Source organism: Carcharhinus amblyrhynchos, chromosome 1 (genome assembly GCF_965287045.1).
Source record: "Carcharhinus amblyrhynchos chromosome 1, sCarAmb.v2.hapA, whole genome shotgun sequence".
In the NCBI taxonomy this organism is placed as follows: domain Eukaryota; kingdom Metazoa; phylum Chordata; class Chondrichthyes; order Carcharhiniformes; family Carcharhinidae; genus Carcharhinus; species Carcharhinus amblyrhynchos.
The window spans coordinates 66,926,544-66,949,033 of record NC_137324.1 but is presented as its reverse complement, the minus strand read 5'-3'; the positions used below and the strand labels follow the sequence as shown (position 1 = coordinate 66,949,033).

Below are 22,490 nucleotides of genomic sequence, written 5' to 3'. Positions count from 1 at the left end.
AACACCCCCAAACTAGGCTCATCTACAACTGCAGCAGGCAGGGCATTCCAATCCCTCACCACCCTCTGGGTAAAGAACCTACCTCTGACATCTGTCCTATATCTACCACCCCTTAATTTAAAGCTATGCCCCCTCGTGCTAGCTTTCTCCATCCGAGGAAAAAGGCTATCACTGTCCACCCTATCTAAACCTCTAATCATCTTATATGTTTCAATAAGGTCCCCTCTTAGCCGCCTTCTTTCTAACGAAAACAACCCCAAATCCCTCAGTCTCTTCTCATAGGACCTTCCCTCCATACCAGGCAACATCCTGGTAAACCTCCTCTGCACCCTCTCCAATGCCTCCAGATCCTTCCTATAATGTGGGGACCGGAACTGCACACAATACTCCAAGTGCGGACGCACCAGAGTTTTGTACAGTTGCAACATGACGTTGCGGCTCCTAAATTCAATCCCCCTACCAATAAACGCCAAGACACCGTATGGCTTCCTAACTACCTTATCTACATGATTCCCAACTTTCAGGGATCTATGTACACATACACCTAGATCCCTCTGTTCATCAACACTATTCAGAGTCCTACCGTTAGCCCTATACGCATCTGTTATTCCTGCCAAAGTGAATTACCTCACACTTTTCCGCATTAAACTCCATCTGCCACCTCTTGGCCCCGCTCTGCAACTTGTCTAAGTCTCTCTGTAAACTATGACACCCCTCCTCACTATCTACCACTCCTCCAACTTTGGTGTCATCAGCAAATTTACTGATCCACCCAACTATACCCTCATCCAGATCATTAATAAAAATTACAAACAGCAGTGGCCCCAAAACAGATCCCTGAGGCACACCACTCGTAACCGAACTCCATACTTTCCATCAACCACCACCCTCTGTCTCCTAGCTGCTAGCCAATTCCTGATCCAATTAACTAAATCACCCCTAATCCCATACATCTGCATTTTCTGCAGAAGCCTACCATGGTGAACCTTATCAAACGCCTTACTAAAGTCCATATACACCACGTCCACTGCCTTACCCCCATCCACCTCTTTGGTCACTTTCTCAAAAAACTCAATAAGGTTAGTAAGGCATGACCTACCCGCCACAAAACCATGCTGACTATCTCCAATCAATTCATTACTCTCTATTACTTCGATTACAATAAAACATACGTGGAGTTAAGAATTTACTGATGTCCATGAAACCATTGTCGATTGTTGGAAAATCCCATCTGGTTCACTAATGTCCTTTAGGGAAGGGAATCTGGTTTGGCCTACATGTGACTCCAGAGCCACAGCAAAGTGATTGACTCTCAAATGCCTTCTGAACAAGGGCGACTAGGGGAGAGCAATAAATGCTGGCCAGCCAGTAATGCTCATGTCCCACGAATGGATAAAAAAAAGAACTTTTTGAAAATCTGGCGGTCTCCCTTTGCAACCTCCTGACATGAACAATTGCCTGCAGAAGCAGGAAGTGTCACTTGATTGGACACTTAAGTTGTTAAATTGGGCATCCTGAATATGACTGATCCGCCGCCATTTCTGCTGCTGTCAAAATGGTGGTAGCGGGTATCAGGAGTGCTACCCAATGTCTTTCCTTGACATTTAACAAACTTCTGTCTTTCTGCTCATCCCTAAAAGGCAAGTGAAGTTCAGTGCTGTGTTTTGAAACATGGGGCCCGATTTTACCATTTTCATTCTAAGTGCCGATTCTTGGTGTAATACAGATCCAACTCAGAAATCCGCTTTCAGGCGTTCCCATATCACTCCAATTTGCGCTGTGTGGGCAGGGCTTAGCACTGCCGGAACGATTGGAGTTCTGAACCGCGCATGCACAGTTAGAAAAAAATTAGAAAAAATGCGCCTGTGTCAGATCGCTCCCAAGCAGCCTGGGAGTGAAAAGCTGGAGAGAGGGTATATCTTGGGGGGTTGGGGAGGGATGGTGCGCGGGGAGGTGGAAAGCGAGTAAGATATATCTCACTGGGTGGGGGGAGGCAGATGGATCTCTGAGGGGGGAGGGCACGTGGATCTCTAGTGGGGGGGCAAGGTGCAGGTGATTGGTGGGGGGTGGGAGAGGGGCAGGGGTGGCGATCGGTCTAGGTAGTAGGGTGTGGATAAGGGGGTCAGTGATGTGTGAGGGCAGTAGGGGGTGTGGATAAGGGACGCACACACACATCACTGCCCCCCTTGTCCACCCCCCCACTACTCAGACCGATCGCCACCCCTGCCTCCCCCACCACCACCCCCCCCCCCCCCCCCCGCCACACCCCCCCCCCCCTCCCACCGCCACCAATCGTCTGCAGAGTGGCAGTGGACTCCGCTACCCCCCAGATCCATCTGACCCGCCTCCCTCCTCCCCACTCCCCCAAGACAACGATCTGGCCTCACTCCCCCACCCCTCCAACAACGCACTTGTGGGAGTAAATTGTTGGTAAAATCGGGCCTTTGGATGATCTTTTTGTCACAGTTCAGCAATGATATGATCTTTCTTGAACAACTTTAAATGAGTAGTAATACCCATTTTACTTAGTAACAATTACAAATATTGAAACAAAGTTCTGGATGTTTGTCTTGGGCTGGGGAACTGCAGCTCATACCTTTTTGCAGTTTCTGAAACATGAGTCCACTTCCAATCTCCATTCCCACTATAATGGTGCTTCTGACAGGAATGGGGTAGGTTTTGCAAGCCACAGTGCCACAGGCTTCTGCAGAAAATGCAGATGTATGGGATTGGGGGTAATCTAGGTAATTGGATCAGGAATTGGCTAGCAGATAGGAGACAGAGGGTGGTGGTTGATGGTAAGTATTCGTCATGGAGTTCAGTTATGAGTGGTGTGCCTCAGGGATCTGTTTTGGGGCCACTGCTGTTTGTAATTTTTATTAATGATCTGGATGAGGGTATAGTTGGGTGGATTATTTGCTGATGACACCAAAGTCGGAGGTGTGGTAGATAGTGAGGAAGGGTGTCATAGTTTGCAGGAAGACTTGGACAGGTTGCAGGGCTGGGCCGAGAGGTGGCAGATGGAGTTTAATGCGGAGAAGTGTGAGGTAATTCACTTTGGTAGGAATAACAGATGTGTAGAGTATAGGGCTAACGGGAGGACTCTGAATAGTGTGGATGAACAGAGGGATCTAGGTGTATGTGTACATAGATCCCTGAAAGTTGGGAATCAAGTAGATAATGTTGTTAAGAAGGCATACGGTGTCTTGGCGTTTATTGGTAGGGGGATTGAATTTAGGAGTCGCAGCGTCATGTTGCAACTGTACACAACTCTGGTGCGGCCGCACTTGGAGTATTGTGTGCAGTTCTGGTCCCCACATTATAGGAAGGATGTGGAGGCTTTGGAGAGGATGCAGAGGAGGTTTACCAGGATGTTGCCTGGTATGGAGGGGAGGTCCTATGAGGAGAGACTGAGGGATTTGGGGTTGTTTTCGTTAGAAAGAAGGCGGCTAAGAGGGGATCTTATTGAAACATATAGGATGATTAGAGGTTTAGATAGGGTGGACAGTGATAGCCTTTTTCCTCGGATGGAGAAAGCTAGCACGAGGGGGCATGGCTTTAAATTAAGGGGTGGTAGTTATAGGACGGATGTCAGGGGTTGGTTCTTTACCCAGAGGGTGGTGAGGGATTGGAATGCCCTGCCTGCTGCAGTTGTAAATGCGCCTAGTTTGGGGGCGTTTAAGAGATCCGTGGATAGGTTTATGGATGGAAAGGGATTGGTTTAGGTTAGAGGGTCATTGTTTTTTAACTGGTCGGCGCAACATCATGGGCCGAAGGGCCTGTTCTGCGCTGTAATGTTCTAAGTTCTATGTTCTATGTGTGGTAGGATTGTGTGTACGCATGTAGCTATAGCTCTCAGAGACAGTAGTACATCTTCCAATATTGTTCCAATGTCCCCTAATCCTCACCCCACCAATCCCTATGCCTCTGTGCCCCTCCATCCCTGCTCCTACTCCTCATGCTCCCTCCATAACCCCTCTTACCTACCATGCCCCGCGTACATTTTCCATTCGTCCTGTATCTATTATTGATAGGATTACTTTGAAATGGGCATTAAAAAATAAACATCTAACAATGTAGTAGTGCTGTCATTCAAAGACACTTCACAGTAAAAAAAATGCTCATTCATAAATACCATTCAAAAATGCAAATCCTCTCTGGTAGTCAATCTGTTATAAAAACAAATATTATCCACTTACCACATCATAGACCGATAATCCTTTAATAATCTCTTAAAATGTTGCCCAAACTATGATAAGTGGTTCTGGAACCTTTGGAGCTCAGCCAAACATCCATAATAGCCCCAGCTATCAAAATAAACCCGGTGGTATTTGATGGTTTTTAAGTTCTATTTCAAAACACATTGCCCATCCATCAATGGAATAGAGTAGGTGCTTGGATTTTTATTTTACTTTCAACAGCATGACACTTTTTTCAAAGTGGAACATCTCTGTACATTTAAATCACAATTGAAAACTTGACTTTCCCAGCACATTTTTCTAATGTTTTAAATGTCTTACAGTACTTTCTCCTTTGGAAAAAACACTTTTTTCCCTGTCAACAATAACACAATGCTAGCCTACGTAGTGGTCAAATTATCTTTGCAGGATAATGATCAATCTATGATAAATCACTGCATGAAAAACACATCTACATCACGATACAGCATACAATACTGAAAATTGGGGATGTCAAAATATTTGAAACTTGCCTTCACAATGTTTGTGAATCCTCAGCAGGCTTCCTTCAGTGGTCACAAACTCTCAAATCTGATAGGTTTTCTTTAGGGCTTGCATCAACCCAAATCAGCACAAAAGCATTAGGGGGAAGGAAGGAGATTCAATTTTCCTGTGGTCCTCATATTGGCACAACCATTGTGATGTTAAAAACAAAATACAGCAGATGCTGTTAATCTGAAATAAGTAGGGGAAAGACTGGAAATGCTCAGAAGGTCAGATGGTATTGATAGTGAGATAGAGTTAATAATTTTAATCACGGAACCAGGGCAGGTAAAAGTGATCTAAAGGTGGTGGAGGATAGATGTGATTACATAACAAGTGAAAGTGTCAGGCTTGTCACTGACCTCATCACCTCTGGAGTCTTCCCTCCATGGCCTTTAACTTCATATTCCTCTAAGCCAGTACAGCCTCCCCAAAATCCACAAACAGGACTGCCCTGGTAGATCATCATTTTTGTTTCTGCCCCAGTGAACTTATTTCTTCCTATCTTGTCTCTCTTTTCTCTCCTCTTGTCCAGTCTCTTTCTATCTACATTTCTGAATTACCTGACGTCTTACATCTTTTTAACCATTCCCAGTTTCTGCCTCCTCTTCACTATGGACATCCATTCCTTTGAAACATTCATCTTCTACCAGGATGACCTGAGGTCTCTCCACTTCTTCTTTGAATAGAGGCTTGAACAATTCCCATCCACCAGCATCCTCTTTCACCGTCTGAATTTGTTTTCTTACTGAACAATTTATCCAAATAAAAGGTGTGGCTATGGGTACCTGCGTAGGCCCCAGTTTTATCTTTTCATTGGGTATGTAGAAAATCATAGCTTCAGTCCTAATAGGGCCTTTCCACAACTCTTTTTCCGGTACACCAATGACTGTATCAGTACTGCTTCATCCTCTTGTCTGGACCTGTAAAAGTTCATCAATTTTTCTTCAGATTTTTACCCCTCTTAACTTATTTTCCCTTCCTTGACTTCTTTGTCTCCAATTCTGGTGATAGACTGCCTTATTCACTACAGGCCCACCAATTCCCACAGCTACCTCAACTACAGCTTCTTACACCTTACTCCCTGTAAGAACTTCATTCCATTTTGCCAGTTTCTTCACCTCTGTTGCATTTATTCTGCTGATTCTATCCATCTGTGACCCATTTCCTGCACTTTCCCCTCAGCCTTCCCCTCCCGCCCTCTCTCTCTCGTCCCCCGTCCCTCCCAGAACATAGGATTCCCCTTGTTCTCACTTTCCACTCCACTATGCAGTCTCTGTATTAAAAAGACCATCCTTTGTCATTTCTACCAATACCGGCATGATGCCACCACAAATCACATTTTCCCTTCAACCCCCACCCCCCTCCCCCGTCCCCTCAGCATTCTGAAGTGACTGTACACTTTGTGACACCATGGTCCACTCCTCCATCATCCCAAAAGCTTCTTCCTCTTCCCAAAGCACCTTCCCATGCAATCATAGGAGGTGTAACACTCACTCCATTGCCTCCTCCCTCCTCACTGTCCAAGGCCTCAAACATGAATTCCAGGTGAAGCAATAATTTACTTGCACTCCTTTCAATTTAGTCTACCGTATTCGCAGCTCACAATGTGGCCTCATCTACACTGGGGAGACTGAATGCAGACTGGCTGATCACTTTGTGGATTAACTTCACAGTTGCTTGGCATTTCAATTCACCGTGTTACTCTCACGCTCACAATTCTGTCCTCAGACTGCTACAATGTTCCAGTGAAGTCCAGTCAAACTGCAAGAACAGCACCTCATCTTCCGATGGGGCACTTTGTAGCATTCCGGATTCAACATTTGAGTTCAACAATTGCAGATCGTGAACTCTGTCCATCATTTTGATTCCCCCCTCCCCATCAAATGTCAGTCTGTGTCTTGTTCTCATGCTTTTGCTTTCAGACAGTGCTGAATTTAATTCCACTATTAACACTACCTTAGCGTCAAAACTATCATTACCATTCTGTTCGTCTTGTCTTCCATGACATCTTTGTCGTTTAATCTCTCTGTCCTCTAACCTATCTCCGATCTTCTATTTTGCACCAACCGATCACCACCCACCCCCCCCCAACACTTTGCCGCATCTTTTTCAACATCACAGTCTACCACTCTCCAGTTCTGATGATGGGTCATGTTGGACTCGAAATGTTGGCTGGAATTTTCTGGCCGTTCATGCTGGCAGGATTTTCCAGTCCCGCTGGCAGTGCACACCCGCCCTCGGGGTTCCTGCCGGTGTGGGGTAACGTCAGTGTGAACTCCTATTGACAGCAGTGCAACCAGGGAATCCCATCACTAGCAAACAATGCTACCTTCCATCAACAGGGAACCCCCAGCTGGGAGACCAGAGAATCTTGCCCATTAACTCTGCTTCTCTCTCCACAGACATTGTCAGACTTGCTGCGTTTTTCCAGCAGTTTGTGTTTTTATATTTCAGGTTTCTAGCATCCACAGTATTTTACTTTTGTGCTAATGTTAACAGGCACTGGTTGGGTTGAATGGCCTGTTTTCTATGTTGTAACTTCTATATATTAAATAAAGATAAAAGTAGTTGATTTCTATGTGTAATCAAATGATTTCTGATCTTTTAAGACCTTGCATATACCGACCAAGATTTTGTAATTGCTGTTATTTTAACGCCAGTCATAACCCATATAAAATAAATGGATAATAAATTGATATTACAATAAATCAAAATGGAAATCTAGACTATCATTTCAAGGAAGGTCAAAGATGAATAATGCATGATAGTAAGGCTGGATGTCATCTTGCATTTTAGTTAATTTACATTTGAAAGCAGAGAGAAACTTTATAGAATCTTTTCTCAGGAGACGGAATAAATAGGATAGATTATTCAGAACCATTGCAGCACATCTCCATAATGTAAAGATTCTACTGTAGTCTTTCACCGGAGCAATGGAACAAAATACACCGTGGTTTTATTTTGAGAAATAATTTTAATGTAACATTATTTGCTCTGTTAAACATAGCTCTTTGAAACAGATGCACATTTTGTAGGATTGTAGGATAATTGCAGGACATTAATTGGTTGGGAAAGATGTGCTTTTGGAGAGTTGGTGCCCCTTCTGCATTGTGGGGATTCTATATTCCTATGATTCTATCATTCTATATGATTGCAATTCAGCCAGTAAAAGAACTTGAAATGATATCACAATATTAACATATAAAGTGTATATATTTGAAATTGTTCAACAGAGGCTAGAATCTCATTACTAAATTTTCCTATCAATTGCAGAATGGCTGAAAGGTGAGGGAAAGAACAGTGCACAGTGCACTGGACACTTGAAAGCGGATGGAGGATTTCCTGTTCTGGTGCAGCTTTCAAAAGGTTGTCTGGCTATAACCAATCATTTGAACCCTTACAAAGCAATCCTCAAAGTTTGTCTATGAATACCGAGTTTTGTGTAAAGAAGTTGGCTCTCTCCAACTGTGCAGTCATATACCATATAGATACTAGAATCAAAGCAGTTTCAGGACCATGTTAAAAATCAGGGGGAGGTGGTAGTGTAATGATGGTAGTGTCACTGGATTAATAATTTGGTCCTTGCATAATTCTCCGGGGACCTGGATTTGAATCCCACCATAGGAGGTGGTTTAAGTACCTCACAAGAGGTTATTGCAGAAGGTCAGGGGACAGGGAGTTGGGGGTAGGCTGTTAGCGTGGATAGAGGATTGGTTGTCAAATAGGAGGCAGAGAGTGGGGGTCAATGGGTGCTATTCGGATTGGCGGTTGGTGACTAGTGGGGTGCCCCAGGGGTCGGTGCTGGGGCCTCAGCTATTTACCATTTATATAGATGATCTGGAGGAGGGAACCGAGTGCAGGGTGTCGAAATTTGCTGATGACACCAAGATTGGGGGAAAGGCAAATTGTGCGGAGGGTGTGGAGAGTCTGGAGAAGGATCTAGATAGGCTGGGCAAATGGGCCAGGAAATGGCAAATGGAATTTAATGTTGGCAAGTGCGAGGTGGTCCACTTTGGTAGGAAGAATGGTAGGAAGGACTATTACTTACGTGGCGAAAAACTGCAGCAGGCGACGGTGCAGAGGGACCTCGGGGTCCTTGTGCATGAGTCACAAAACCCCAGCTTGCAGGTGCAGCAGGTGGTCAGGAAGGCGAATGGGATGCTGGCCTTCATAGCAAGGGGGATTGAATATAAAAGTAGGGAGGTCTTGCTGCAGCTGTATAGGGCATTGGTGAGGCCGCAGCTGGAGTACTGTGTGCAGTTTTGGGCGCCGCACCTGCGCAAGGATATTTTGGCCCTGGAGGGAGTGCAGAGGAGGTTTACTAGGCTGATACCGGAGTTGAGGGGATTGAGCTATGAGGAGAGGCTGAATAAACTAGGCTTGTACTCGTTAGAGTTTAGAAGAATGAGGGGAGATCTCATTGAGACGTATAAGATGATGAATGGGATGGATAGGATAGAGGTGGAGAGACTCTTCCCGCTCAAAAAAGACAGCAGGACTAGGGGGCACAGCCTCAAGATAAAGGGGAGGCGGTTTAGAACGGAGTTGAGGAGGAACTTCTTCACTCAAAGGGTGGTGAATCTCTGGAATTCTCTGCCCGTTGAAGTGGTGGAGGCTGCCTCGCTAAATATTTTTAAGAAGCGGGTTGATGGGTTCTTGATAAGAGAGGGGATTAAGGGTTATGGGGAGAGGGCGGGAAAGTGGAACTGAGCCACAACAGATCAGCCATGATCTTATTGAATGGCGGGGCAGGCTCGAAGGGCTAGATGGCCTACTCCTGCTCCTATTTCTTATGTTCTTAAGTTGAATTTATTTTTTAAATCTGGAGTTAAAAGTCTGATAGTCACCATGAACTGTTGTTGATTGTTGCAAAAACCCACCTGGCTCACTAATGTATTTTAGGGAGGGAAATCTGCTGTCCTTACCTGGTCTGGCCTAGATGTGACTCCAGACCCACAGTAATTCTTAAATGCCCTCAGCCACTCAGTTGTACTAAATCACTTCAAAGTCCCAAGGAATGCCAGTTCACCCAGCATCAACCTAGGCACCAGAAATGACAACTGCAAGTTCATCTCTGTCAACATTGAAAAGTCTTTCTTACTAGCAACTGAGGGCTGTTAGCCCTGGCAGATAATAGATCAGCTCAAATTCAAGTGGTCCGAATCTAGCTGGCAGCTACTTCACTTATTTTTTCCATGTTTGTCACCTGCTAACGGACAAGAATAAAATTAATTAGAGAAAGAAATATTAACATGAACTACACATAACACAAAGTAGGGAATGGAACTAGAACTGGCTCTATTCACGCTCTGCAGATTGCTGTCAGACCTGCTGAGATTTTCCGGCATTTTCTGTTTTTGTTTTTTGAGTCAACATGGTTTCGCGAAAAGGAAATCATTCTAGAGGGGTCACTGTTTAAAATTAAGCAGTCACTTATTTAAGACAGAGATAAAGAGAATTTATTTCTTTTAAAGAGTTGTGAGTTTTTGGAACTCTCCTCTTCAGAAGGCAGTGGAAGAAGAGTCTTTCAATATTTTTAAGACAGAACTATGTAGATTCTTGATTAACATGGTGGGGAATGGTTATAGAGGATCGGTAGGAATGTGGGGTTGAGGTTATAATAGGTCAGCCATGATTTTGTTAAATGGCGGAGCAGGCTTGAAGGGCTGAGTGGCCTACCCCTGCTCCTAATTTGGATGTTCATGCCTTTGTAGAAGCATGTTATTTAATATTTGCACACAGTGGATCTTCCTATGATAAAGAATAAAGAACAAACATAGTAAAAGATGCCAAGATAATGCAGAGATTACAAATAACACCCGTTCTCTGGGGAGGCTATTTTAGGTCACGTTATTGAGTTTTTGCAGACAGGCACATTCTTCAAAATCCTAGCTTTGGTAGTTGTCTGAATGAGTCCTGTATCCATGTCAGGCATAACAGATTGCAGAGGAGATTCTGTCAGAGTATCATGTGCATCACTGTTTATGTCTAGTCACTTGATTTCCTTGATTGCAGTTTGGACTCATCCTCTGCTGTGGTTTGGCTTATTTAGAACACAACATCATGCAGCATACAATTATTGCTGATGATCTTGGAGGCAGTGAAATTAGAAAATAATTTTTGGCTGAAACTTAAATTTCTACTCAGAAGTTTACTGCCAGCTGGACCATTCTTTTCCACCAGAATCTCTGTCCTTTCCCCTGGCTTATCTCACAACCCAATTGTTCGAGTGAGAGCTGTTGGGAATAGTTCAACACTGTACCAACCACCAAAGAATCGCTTAGACCTTTGTTACTTCAAGAAGAAAATAAATTAGTCTCTCCTCTGAACAGTTTTTAATGTACTTAATGACACTTTATCACACTCTCAATTTTGCTCGGTTTCATAGTACTTTTGTGATGAATTCAGATATCATGGGACTAACGTTTATGCCTGAGGAGAGACTTTTGGTGGTGAGAGCATCATTCGCCCAGCAGTGTTGGCGAGGAACCCGTGTGATTTTGTTTTGAGTTGCCACTCTTTTAACATGCAGTTGGTAAACTGCCAGAGCAAAACATGCCTCTCAGGGATGTCTCACCAGTTTGGTGGTGATAAATCAGGCAGTACTGCAGCTTTGTTAGAACCTAGATGCAGCTTACTGGGACAGTGAAGTTTATGTGTGTTATGGGGAGAAATGACACTGTGGAACAATGACCTGAGTTCAGAAACTCCAGCAGCAACCACATGCACTTCTAAAGTCTTTCAGGTAAAAACATCCTACTAGGTGAATAATAGTCCAGATTTTCCCAGAAGGGTGACGTCAAATCTCAGTAGAAAACTGAGCTACAGTTTGTTGATTTGCTTTCATTTTTATGGAGTAATTGCACAATTAATTTGAGCTGTAATGTCTATTGAAATCCCAGAATGGCCATTAAACAATACAATGCTAGATGCAGAATGATAAAAGGAACAATTCACCTATTGGTGAAACTGACTCTCTGCTGTTTACGGATCTGTATTTTTATCCAGAACTGCAAACTTTGTTGTTAGGGCTTGAGGTATTGTCTGAATTTGATTGCCTTGTCTTTGGTTCAGTGATTGTTGGTATTCCTAACACATTTGTTCAGAACTCAACATTATTTTCAGCACTATGTAAAAGCCTGATTCACTGAATTCATTATTAGATCAACATCATGCTGCTGCCAAGCACGGGGACTGTTATTTTTAAGCTTAACTGGCAGTGGCAGGGAAAATGGCTTAAATGTAGGAAAATACCGATTGTCGTTGTTCTAGCCCGGAAAGTCAATTTCTGAAAGATGGAATTAGAGTCAATCTTAATACAGCTTTCTACATATTTACATAATTACACATTATACGTGCTAACCCAGAATTGCAGCTTTACTCCTGTCTTTATTTACAGGAACTCAAGTGAATCCCCAGTTAATATCCACCATCTGTGTACAAGTCCTTTCTTTCCTTTTAAATAAAAACTAGATTTAACACGTAAAACCAAATTTTCCAAACAAATTAAATAAATTCTGTACAAAGAATTGAATTACGAGATGCTCCTCTGTAAGTTTATTTGTAACCACAGTCCTTTCTGTAAAACAATCAGGCAGTTGAAGACTTGCATTCACCCACTTAATTTTAGAGATTTACTTTCTCTCCAGCATTGTTCCAAGCCAGAATTTGATTTGATTTATAATTGTCACACGTATTAATGTGCAGTGAGAAGTATTGTTTCTTGTGTGCTGTACAGACAAAGCATGCCATTCATAGAGAAGGGGAGGGTGCAGAATGTAGTGTTACAGTCATAGCTAGGGTGTAGAGAACGACCAATTTAATATATGGTAGGTCCATTCAAAAGTCTGATGGCAGCAGGGAAGAAGCAGTACGTACTTTTAACAGCCCCTTTTTTATATTTCTTAAGGATATTTCTCATTTTCATCACTAAGAAATATCATAACATCAGTGGCACTAAAATATCCATCAGAAAGGTTAGCAAATGTTCTTTCAGTCACCCTGAGACTTGGAACTTAATTACATATCTCTCCAGACTTAAAAAAAATATTTTATTGCCATTCAAATATTCTCCACTTCAGTTTGTTTCAGCTTAATGCTTAACTCCAGCACATGGGCTGGGATTTCTCATTTCCATCCTGTTTGAGTAGGAATGGCGTCAGGAGTGGAAAATGTTAGGAGGTGCCCAAATCGTGTTTTACGTCAGTGGAAAGTTCTGTTTTTTTTGTCCTTCCTCCTGTCAGCACCATAATGGGTTTCCCACTATGCAACACTGGGAACCTCATTTGCATCTCATTATCAGGCCTTCCTGCAGCAATTACCACAACCTCCCTCGTCCCCAACCCCACGCTCAAACGTCCGCCTGACGTCTCGACAGCGCCAACAGCTTTTTAAAAACAGGAACCTGGTGAGCTCACAGCCTAGGGGAGTTTGCCATGGGCTAGTGCTGACTCACTGGAAAGAGACAGGGCACTGGCAAATGGCAAAGCTACTTGAGGTGAGGGGACTCAACCAAATAAGGGCCTCAGACTGAGGGGATTGAGCTGCCAAAGGAGTGAGTGGGGATCAACCAGCAGAGGGAGTAGCAGTGAGGGTCGGAGTAATGATGGGGGTGTAACAGTGAGGGGGGCATAGTGAAGGTGATAGCGGTGAGGGGACAATGCTGAAGGGTAACAGCAAAGGTGTTAACATCAAGGGGTTAGCAATGAGGGGGGCAGTGGAGTGGGGGGCAATGGCGAAAGGGCAAGGGATTACTGTGAGGCGGTGGCAGTGAGGGAGGGAATGGTGAGTAGGGTAACAGTGGGGTAGCAGCAAGTGGGGTTGCAGCAAAGGGGCAGCAAGGAAGGTAGCGGCAAGGGGGAGAGGGGGGTAGTAGTGATGGATGAATAGGTTAACAGTGAGGGAGGTAGTGACAAAGAGGTAATAACAAGGAGTGTCATGGTGAGGGTGGTAGCAGTGAGGGTGAGGGGGTTAGTAGCAGAAGCGCTGGTGCCAGAAGGGACTGGGTCAGAATGCTGAAACATAGGGCTGAAGGGGCAAGTGTTAAAAGGACAAAGGGCCAAAGGTCTTGGTGCCAAAAAGGGGGAGGACTCAGCACCAGAAAGGGAAGGCAGCCACATCTTAACCTGATCCTTCCAAAAATGTGATATCTTGGAAGCATCTGCTATTTCTTTGAGTAGTTTCAGAAATACTGCTGTCTGAAAATTATCATCCTGAAGAAACATGGGCTTTATGTCAAGTCCCCACTCTGGGCAATTAGTCTTTGTGATAGCTTTGTGCTGTATTTTATTCCTTAAGACATTCATCATAAAACACTTGAAGGGAAAGGTGCCTTGTTTGCTTCCATTTGTTGATGAGACTGAGATTTTGTAATTAACTCAGATGAATAACAGATATTACTGGTTAGGTCAGCATTTATTGCCCATCCCAGAAAGTGTTTAAGAGTCAACTACATTGCTGCGGGTCAGGAGTCACATGTAAGCTAGATCAGGTAAGGACAACAGAATTAGTTTTTATGATAATGGTTTCATGGTCATCATTAGATTTTTTTTTGAATTCCAGATTTTTATTTCATTTGAATTTCACCATCAGCTATGGTGGGATTTGAATCTGGGTCTCTGGATTTCTAGCCCAGTGACAATACCACTACACTACTGCCTCCCCTAAGAGTATGATTTCTTTGTTTAAAAAAGACCATCTTACCTCAACCTCTGTTTCAAATTCCCTGAATTATACTCTGCCGTGGGTGATCTTCAAAGATGTCTCAGAGTTTCTGGATTTTTTTTAAGCTCAGTCTTGATGAACATCTGTTTCCATGCGTGTAAGGCATTCACATGGGCAGAGACGATCATGTAGCACAGAGGCAATTTTGATTTCACCCATGGATTAATTGATAGGGACTATGCCCTCCAATCGTCTGCAGTGAATTCTTTGAGTAAACCACCCACGCCAAAGCAATTGTCAACTTCTAAAATAAGTAATCAGCTGAAATTGTATGCAGTACTTCATCAATCACCGCATGATTTCACTCATGGAGTTGAGTTCTGAAAGGACTTTCAGCTGCAGTGTTTATTATCATGATGTTCAATGTTTTATACATGTCTCTAAATTCATCATTGGCAAATTTCTCTCCATTATCAATCAGAAGTTGATCCATGCAACATTGTTAAACTGATAGGAGTCTTAGAATTATGTACGACTGCATCCACTGATTACTTTAAAACATGTTTCCTACTAATCTCTTCTATTAGCCATGGCCAGAATTTTCCGGCTGTTCTGGCCAGTGGGATTCTCTGGTCCCACTGCAGTGAATGAAGATTTGGCTAAGTGCCAAGTTCTCCATCCTTCCTGCAGCAGCAGGGCGTGACTGGCCAGAGAATTCCTGTCCTTGTATATTCTTCATTAACAACACATCTCTCTGAACAAGATTTTTACCGTTTAATAAAGAGGGTGAGAAAAGTATCCCCATAACTTTTGAGACAATTTGCTATTTTACTCTCTGTTCCTTATCTTGGGATGTGATTAGGACTTGCCTAACACTGATGAGTGTACGATCAGTTTCTTTAAGGAGATACAATCATGCCCTGACTGGATAAACTATAGCTCCACTGGCTTTCCAAAAACAAATGTCTGGCCATGTCCCATGTCAAGATTCATTCATCGAAAATTTACACAAGAGCATAAGTCTCTCACTAGAGGCTACGGTCAGGATTTTCTGCCTCTGATTGGGACAGGCGTGTTCACTGGTGAGATTGGAAAGTCCCTCAAGAAGGCTGTGCCGGCAATGCTTGCCTCACCGAAGGCAGGAGCAGAACCTTCAAGACCCAAGGTGTAGCAGGGCCTCTTCTGCACAGAGTTTGAACCCCAGAGAGCACATCAATAGATCCAGCATCTATCGAAGGCTAAGTGCAACCTGCAGGTGAGCAGGAATTAATGTTGCAAAGGTATGCATGTCAAAGGAAGTGGTTATGCACACACAATCATAGAAATATTATAGCGCAAAAGGGGGGGCATTTGATCCATTTTACCAGTGCCCTTTCTAATCCTAACTTCCTGCATGCACATGGCCCAGAGCCCTGTAGTTTACAGCATACAAGGTGCAGATTTAGGTACTTTTAAAGGTGTTTAGGTTTTCTGCCTCCATCATCAATTCAGGCAATAAATTCCAGACATGCAGCACCCTCTGCATAAAGACGGTTTTTTTCTCAGGTCCCTCTAGCCCTTCTGCCACTTAGCTTGAATCTATGACCTCTGGCTTTTGAACTCTCTGCTGAGGAAAACAGGTTCTTCTTGTCTACTCTCTCCCTCCACCTCGCAACTTGTACGCTTCAATCATGTCACCCCCTCACCTTTCTCTGTTCAAAGGAAAACAACCCCAATCCCCCCTCAGAGCTACAATTCTCCAACCCTGGCAACACCCTAGTAAACTTTCCCTGCTCTCTCTCCCGAGCAATTACATCCTTCCTGTAATGTGGTGACCAGTAAATGCACACAATACTCTCACTGGCCTCACCAGCACCTAATACAGTTTCATTGTCATTATATCCCTACTTTTGTATTCTATACCCTTACCAATGAAGAAGAGCATCACATATGCCTTCTTTACAACCTTATCTACCTGTACCGGTACCTTTAGGGACCTGTGCTGCTATCTTTAGGGACCTGTGCACATGCACACCAAGATCTCTCACTTCAGCTATTTCTCTCAGTTTATCCCCATTTGTTGTATATTTCCTTTCACTGTTTGACCTCCCCAAATGCATTACCTCACACTTATCAGAGTTGAACTCCATCTGCCACTTTCCTGCCCACAATTCCCCTCCAACTCAATTTTCAAGTTTGCTACGGTACCACCGTAATGGGTCGGATTTCAAACAATGACAAGACGAGTACAGGAAGGAGATTGACAACTAGGTGAACTGGTGCGACAACAATAATCTCTCCCTCAATGTCAACAAAATGAAGGAGATAGTCATTGACTTCAGGAAGTGTAGTGGAGCACACATCCCTGTCTACATCAATGGGGATGAAGTGGAAATAGTCGAGAGCTTAAAGTTTCCAGGTGTCCAGATCACCGAAAACCTGTCCTGGTCCCTCCATGTCAATGTTAGATGTTAAGAAAGCCCACCAATACCTCTACTTTCTCAATAGGCTAAGGAAATTTGGTATGTCCGCTATGACTCCTACCAACCTTTACAGATGCACTATAGAAAGCAGTCTTTCTGGTTGATTACAGCTTGTTATCACTTCTGCTCTGTCCAGGACTGCAAAAAAACTACAAGAGGTCATGAATGAAGCCCAATCCATCATGCAAACCAACATCCCATCTATTGACTGTCTATTCTTCCGGCTGCCTCAGAAAAGCAGCCAGCATAATTAAGGACACCACGCACCCCAGACATTCTCTCTTCCACCTTCTTCCATCGGGAAAAAGATACAAAAGCCTGAGGTCATGTACCAACTGACTCAAGAACAGCTTTGTCCCTGCTGCCATCAGACTTTTGAATGGACCTACATCATATTAAGTTGATCTTTCTCTACATCCTAGTTATGACTGTAACACTACATTCTGCAACCTCCCCTTTACTTCTCTATGAACGGTGTGTGTTGCCTGTATAGTGCACAGGAAACAATACTTTTCACTGTATCCCAATATATGTGATAAGGATAAATCAAATCAAACTAAACTAGATCATTTTGGAGCTTACACTATCACTACACAGACAATTTTTCTGTCATCTGCAAATTTCCCAATAGTGCTCCCCACATTCAAGTCCAAATCGTGAATATATGAAACAAACCCCTGTAGGGGTCCCAATACCAAGCCCTGCAGCACATGACTTGAAACAGTTTTCCATTCTCAAGAGCAGCCATCGACCATTACTCTTCATTCCCTGTTACTAAACCAACTTTGGATCCAATTCGTCACATTAGCCTATATCCCATGGACTTTATTTTTTTGACCAGTCTGTCTTGTGGGACTTTGTCAAAAGTACCAAATGCCGCCTTCTGCAAGATTTGGCGCCATGGGAACCTGTAGGGTCCCCGATGCCGCTGATAGTGGGAGTGAAAACGGCATTCAATTTCTGTGGCAGTAAGTCTTTCCAGAGATCCATGAGAATTTTTGCAGGATCTTACAAGTCCACACTCAGAAATGTATCCAGGGGGTCATGGATCTCATTTTTGCCAGGGCACATGACCTTGTCAACTTTGACAGAGATCAGGTGAGCCAGGGGGCTAGAATGCTGGGATTTGGAGCGATAGCCAGATTCCCACTGGTGCAGGGTGCCACCAACTGCACTCATATGGGTTTTAAATCTCTCTGGCAACACACAATCCAGTATGTGAATTGGAAAGGCTTCCACACCCTCAAAGTTCAACTTGTCTGTGACCATAACTCCCGTAAAAGAACATAGCTGATGACGTCCATGCAGTGGCCTCAGACTCCTGCTGTAAGAAGCTACAATGAGGTTCATGCTGTATCCCAGAATTTTGTGGAGCTCACCATTGCTTTCCTGAATGGGGTTTTGGTGCCTGGATAGATTCAGTGGGCACTCCGGTACACACTCTGTAAAGCATCGTCGTGCTTTGCTGTGCGTGACTCAGCCTAGTGATGCTGCAGGGAAAGAGCTGGATGATGAGGAGATGGAAGAGCTGCACATCCTCTCCAATGAGGAGGAAGTGGATGAGGGTGATGAGGTTCTGGAAGGCGAGAGTGCAGGTGAAGAAGCCAGTGCACTGGCCAGATGAGGCAGGCAAGTTGCTAAGGCCCTAATTGCCACAGGATTGCGCAAGAAGGATGATGAGATGCAGTGAGGATTCTCCTGAGATCTTCACAATGCATCTGGGAATGTCTGACCGCCAGTTAGCTGAGGGTAGCACACATAAGCTCTGTAATGAGGATCATATTATGGAGATGTTGCTGAGATAACGATAAAGTCATTGGCTACAGCATGTGAAACTTTGGCATGTTTTATCACCTGTCTCCTTCAGTGTCACAACTCCACCTGTTAGGAATGGTGACTAGATTTGATTTTGATTTAATTTGTTATTGTCATATATATATTAACTTACAGTGAACAGTATTGTTTCTCGTGCGCTATACGGGCAAAGCATACCGTTCATAGAGAAAGAAAGGAGAGAGTGCAGAATGTAATGCTACATTCATAGCTAGGGTGTAGAGAACAATCTACTTAATGTGAGGTAGATCCATTCAAAAGTCTGATAGTAGCAGGTAAGAAGCTGTTCTTGGGTCAGTTGGTACGTGTCCTCAGACTTTTGCATCTTTTTCCCAATGGAAGGTGGTGGAAGAGGGCATGCCTGGTATGTGTTGAGATGGAAAGAAGACCCAGCTGTCAGGTGCTGTGAGCACACAAAGAAGATCACAGAGCCCAGTGATGTTTGAGTGCAAGATTCTTGTAGCAAACAGAAAGCCATATCAACGTGCTGCCATCACTGATCTGGAGAGTGACTGTGAAGCTGGACACTCGCTGTGCGTAGTATGTTCCACAGTGCACGGGGGGAAGGCCCTGAATTGTGACACACGATTTCACTTTGTGTAGAAACGTTGTTTCACATCTGACTGACATGAACACTACACATCATAACAAGGAGCTATAAACAAGGAGGCATTCTTGGGAGCATATTTACAATTGTCAACATCCTGTACACCTGATTACTATCCTTCCCCATACTGCTCTTGATCTTTCTAATCCTGCTCTTTTCTCTTGGTAGCTCCCCAACTTCCATAGCAGAGGTGTTGGTGGTCTGCTGACTGTTACACTTTGTTGTCTGTGTTGACCTTGGTGAGTGCCCTCTGGAAGGCTGAGTCCTGAAGGCCACCAGTCTGCTGTCAGGGTCCCGCTGTGGAACAGCGCCACCCTCCTCATCCTGCCAAGCTGGAGCTGCTGGGGTCATAGAATTAGGGGACTCAGATAGCCAGACATTCCTGGGGTCACTTGGGTGGATGACCCAGGGTATGCACCTGCTGATCATCCTCCATATGGGCCCCAATCTTCATCTTTGGGATAGAGGACTAGCTAGACTGAGCACAAGGAGCCTCCCCCCACCCCGCATCCATTCACATTGATACTGATGAATAACAACAAATGCCTCAGCAATGGAGTACAGCTACCATGGAAGTGCAGGACTGATGTCCAGGACCAAGTTCTTCACAGTGGCCACCACCCTATCAGTGTCAATCTTAGTCGTGCATTGGTGTGTTGGTGTTAGTACTTTGGTCTTGATGCTGAGAGGCCGACTCCATCATGCCTTGCAATCTGAGGAGGGCAACAAACATCTCTCCCCATTGTTCCTGAGATTGTCTTTGCAGCTCCAGCAACTGAAGCATGACTGAGCCCAGAGACTCCTCACATGACTGGGACTCAGGAGATTCCTGGCCTCCAGCAATGCTCTGAATGCCGACATCCTGGGAACTCCCTGCCTCTGCCTGCTGTGGATCAGACAGTGTGATATGACCACCAGATTATGACCTCAAGGCTACTCTAGAGCTAAGTCCCACTGCTATGTTTGTCTCTGTATCTATACAGCGTGAGGAAAAGCGCTGTGACAGGTGCTAGGGCCCTGGACCAGAATCCCAAATTACACCAAGAAGCCAACTAGACCCCACCAATTTTCTATTTTGGCATAAATGTGAGGATACGGTGCTTCACTCCAGGAGTAATTGTGCTGACAAATTAGAGATCTTTTATAGTGAAAACAAACTTTATTTAATAGTGCAGTCTATGTATAAATAACTCAAACAAAATAAAGCAGCTCAACTCTTAACAGTTGAACAATATTTTAAAATTGAAAGGAAACAACTTTAATTTCTAACTTATCACTGTTCCAATTTCAAATAAGCAACATTCATTTACATACTTAAAATTCCACATTAACTACATTTAGCAACCACAGATATACTTCCTATAAGGGGAAGTCAGTCTTGAATCTTTCAGAAAGAGATATGTTGGCTAAATTTTATTGCCTTACCCGCCATGGGAATAAGAGCGGGCAAAGGGTGGACCAGGAAAAGTCCGTTGTACTCGGCAGGATTTTATGGTTTTGGGATAAGTAAGACCGTAAAATCCCGCAGGTTGAGTTTTCGAGCAGCTTACAGATCTCTGTCTTTAAATAAACCCAGCCAGAACTGAAAGTTGTTTTTTCCTCGGCTACAAACCGCTTTTCTCATTGAGCACGTTATCACACGGCCCTGTCAATCAACTATAATCAAAAACCCGAGGTGAAATCTTCATTTTCAAACAAAAGTCCATTAGTTCTCTCCCAAGTGAGCGTTTCATGACTGAAATGAGTAATTACCTTGCTCTCCCAATATCTGAGCTACATTCCCTCCACATGTTGACATGTGTATAAAGTAAACTAAATTTTAAAACAGTTCCCTTAAGCATGAAAAAAAAATTATCTATAGCAATTACTATCAATATGCAGGTCTTCAATGTTGGGGTCTGTGGATTCCTTTTCTGTGGTTTTCCCCAGACTGGAATCAAGGACTTGGTTCTCAGCTGTTTCCCAGATACGCCTGCGAAAGAGAGGAGAGATCATTAGTGCATGGTAGGGGTCTGTGAAATGGAAGACATCACTCAGAGTATTGTCTGATGGATGCTGCACTGCAGGATCTTCACTTGATTAAATGCTGCCAACCTCACCATCAGCACAGGAGCAGTCCGAACCCTCTCTAGCACACTGAATTGCTCCTTCTTCAAAGTCCGTCAGGACCTTGAGTTCAGCAATCTCCACCAGGCTGGGGCCTCTCCCTTTCGTTGTGTGCCAGTTTGTCCTGTGTAAAAACAGATTGAGAGAGTGTAAGCGCGACACCAGCCAGAACGATTATAAATAAATAAATACAGAAAATGCTGGATAAATTCATCAGGTCTGGCAGCATCTGTGGAGAGAAAACAGAGTTAATGTTTTGGATCTGAATGATCCTTCTACAGAGACCTGGCACATGTAGGTGGTGAATGGGGCTATGGACGGGTTGAGAACATGACCCAAAGGTAGAGGTGAAGATGTGTATGGTAGAGTGGGTGGTGGTATCCTTTCAGCTGGCAGTGAGTATGATCTCTGTGGATTTGTGATGGGTTTGTGACTGTAAGAGTTCCGAATGATGAGAAGAGTGACTTACCCATGTGGAATGGAGGAGACCATTCATCCTTTCTCAGCACTGTGTGGCTGTCTTCTTTTGGCAGGCGTTGATGCTGACCACTGCTGCCACCAGCTCCTGTACTGGATTGGTCACCTTGCTTGTTGGAGATAGGAAGATCGCAGGGTCCCCACATGCCATCCACCCACCTGATCAATTCCCACCCCACACCAAACTCACCACGGGGGCAGGGCACAGGATTTTGCCCATTGTGTCTTTCTTTTTATCCTTTCCATCACTATGGACCTCATCTCACCTTTGATATTCAATTGGGAAAAAAAAATGTGAGGGTTAGGTTAACTGGCCATGCTCAATTGTCTCTTGGTGTCATGGAGATTTAAAACATATTTATGTGGGTAACATGGATAGGGCCCGGGTGGGATGGTTGTCGGTGTCAGTTCAATGGGCTAAATGTCCTCTTCCTGTACTTAAAAGATTCTATGATTCTATGAAAATATTGCTCATAAATACTTCCATGACTGGAAAGTAATAATTGTTACTTTTATATAGCTCATCAGAGATAAAATAGAACATCAAATTCACAAATCTTGAAATAAGAAATTTTTAAAAAAGGTACAAAGTACATCACTCAGAATTTGTAAGAGAAA

The 22,490-nt window shown here is 43.9% G+C and overlaps 1 protein-coding gene across 2 annotated transcripts in view; it reads left to right on the top strand.

Moving 5' to 3' along the window:
- The window catches only part of pde4d (phosphodiesterase 4D, cAMP-specific), a 1,181,705-nt gene that overhangs the window by 68,566 nt on the left and 1,090,649 nt on the right, over nucleotides 1–22,490 (top strand). The window lies entirely within an intron of this gene.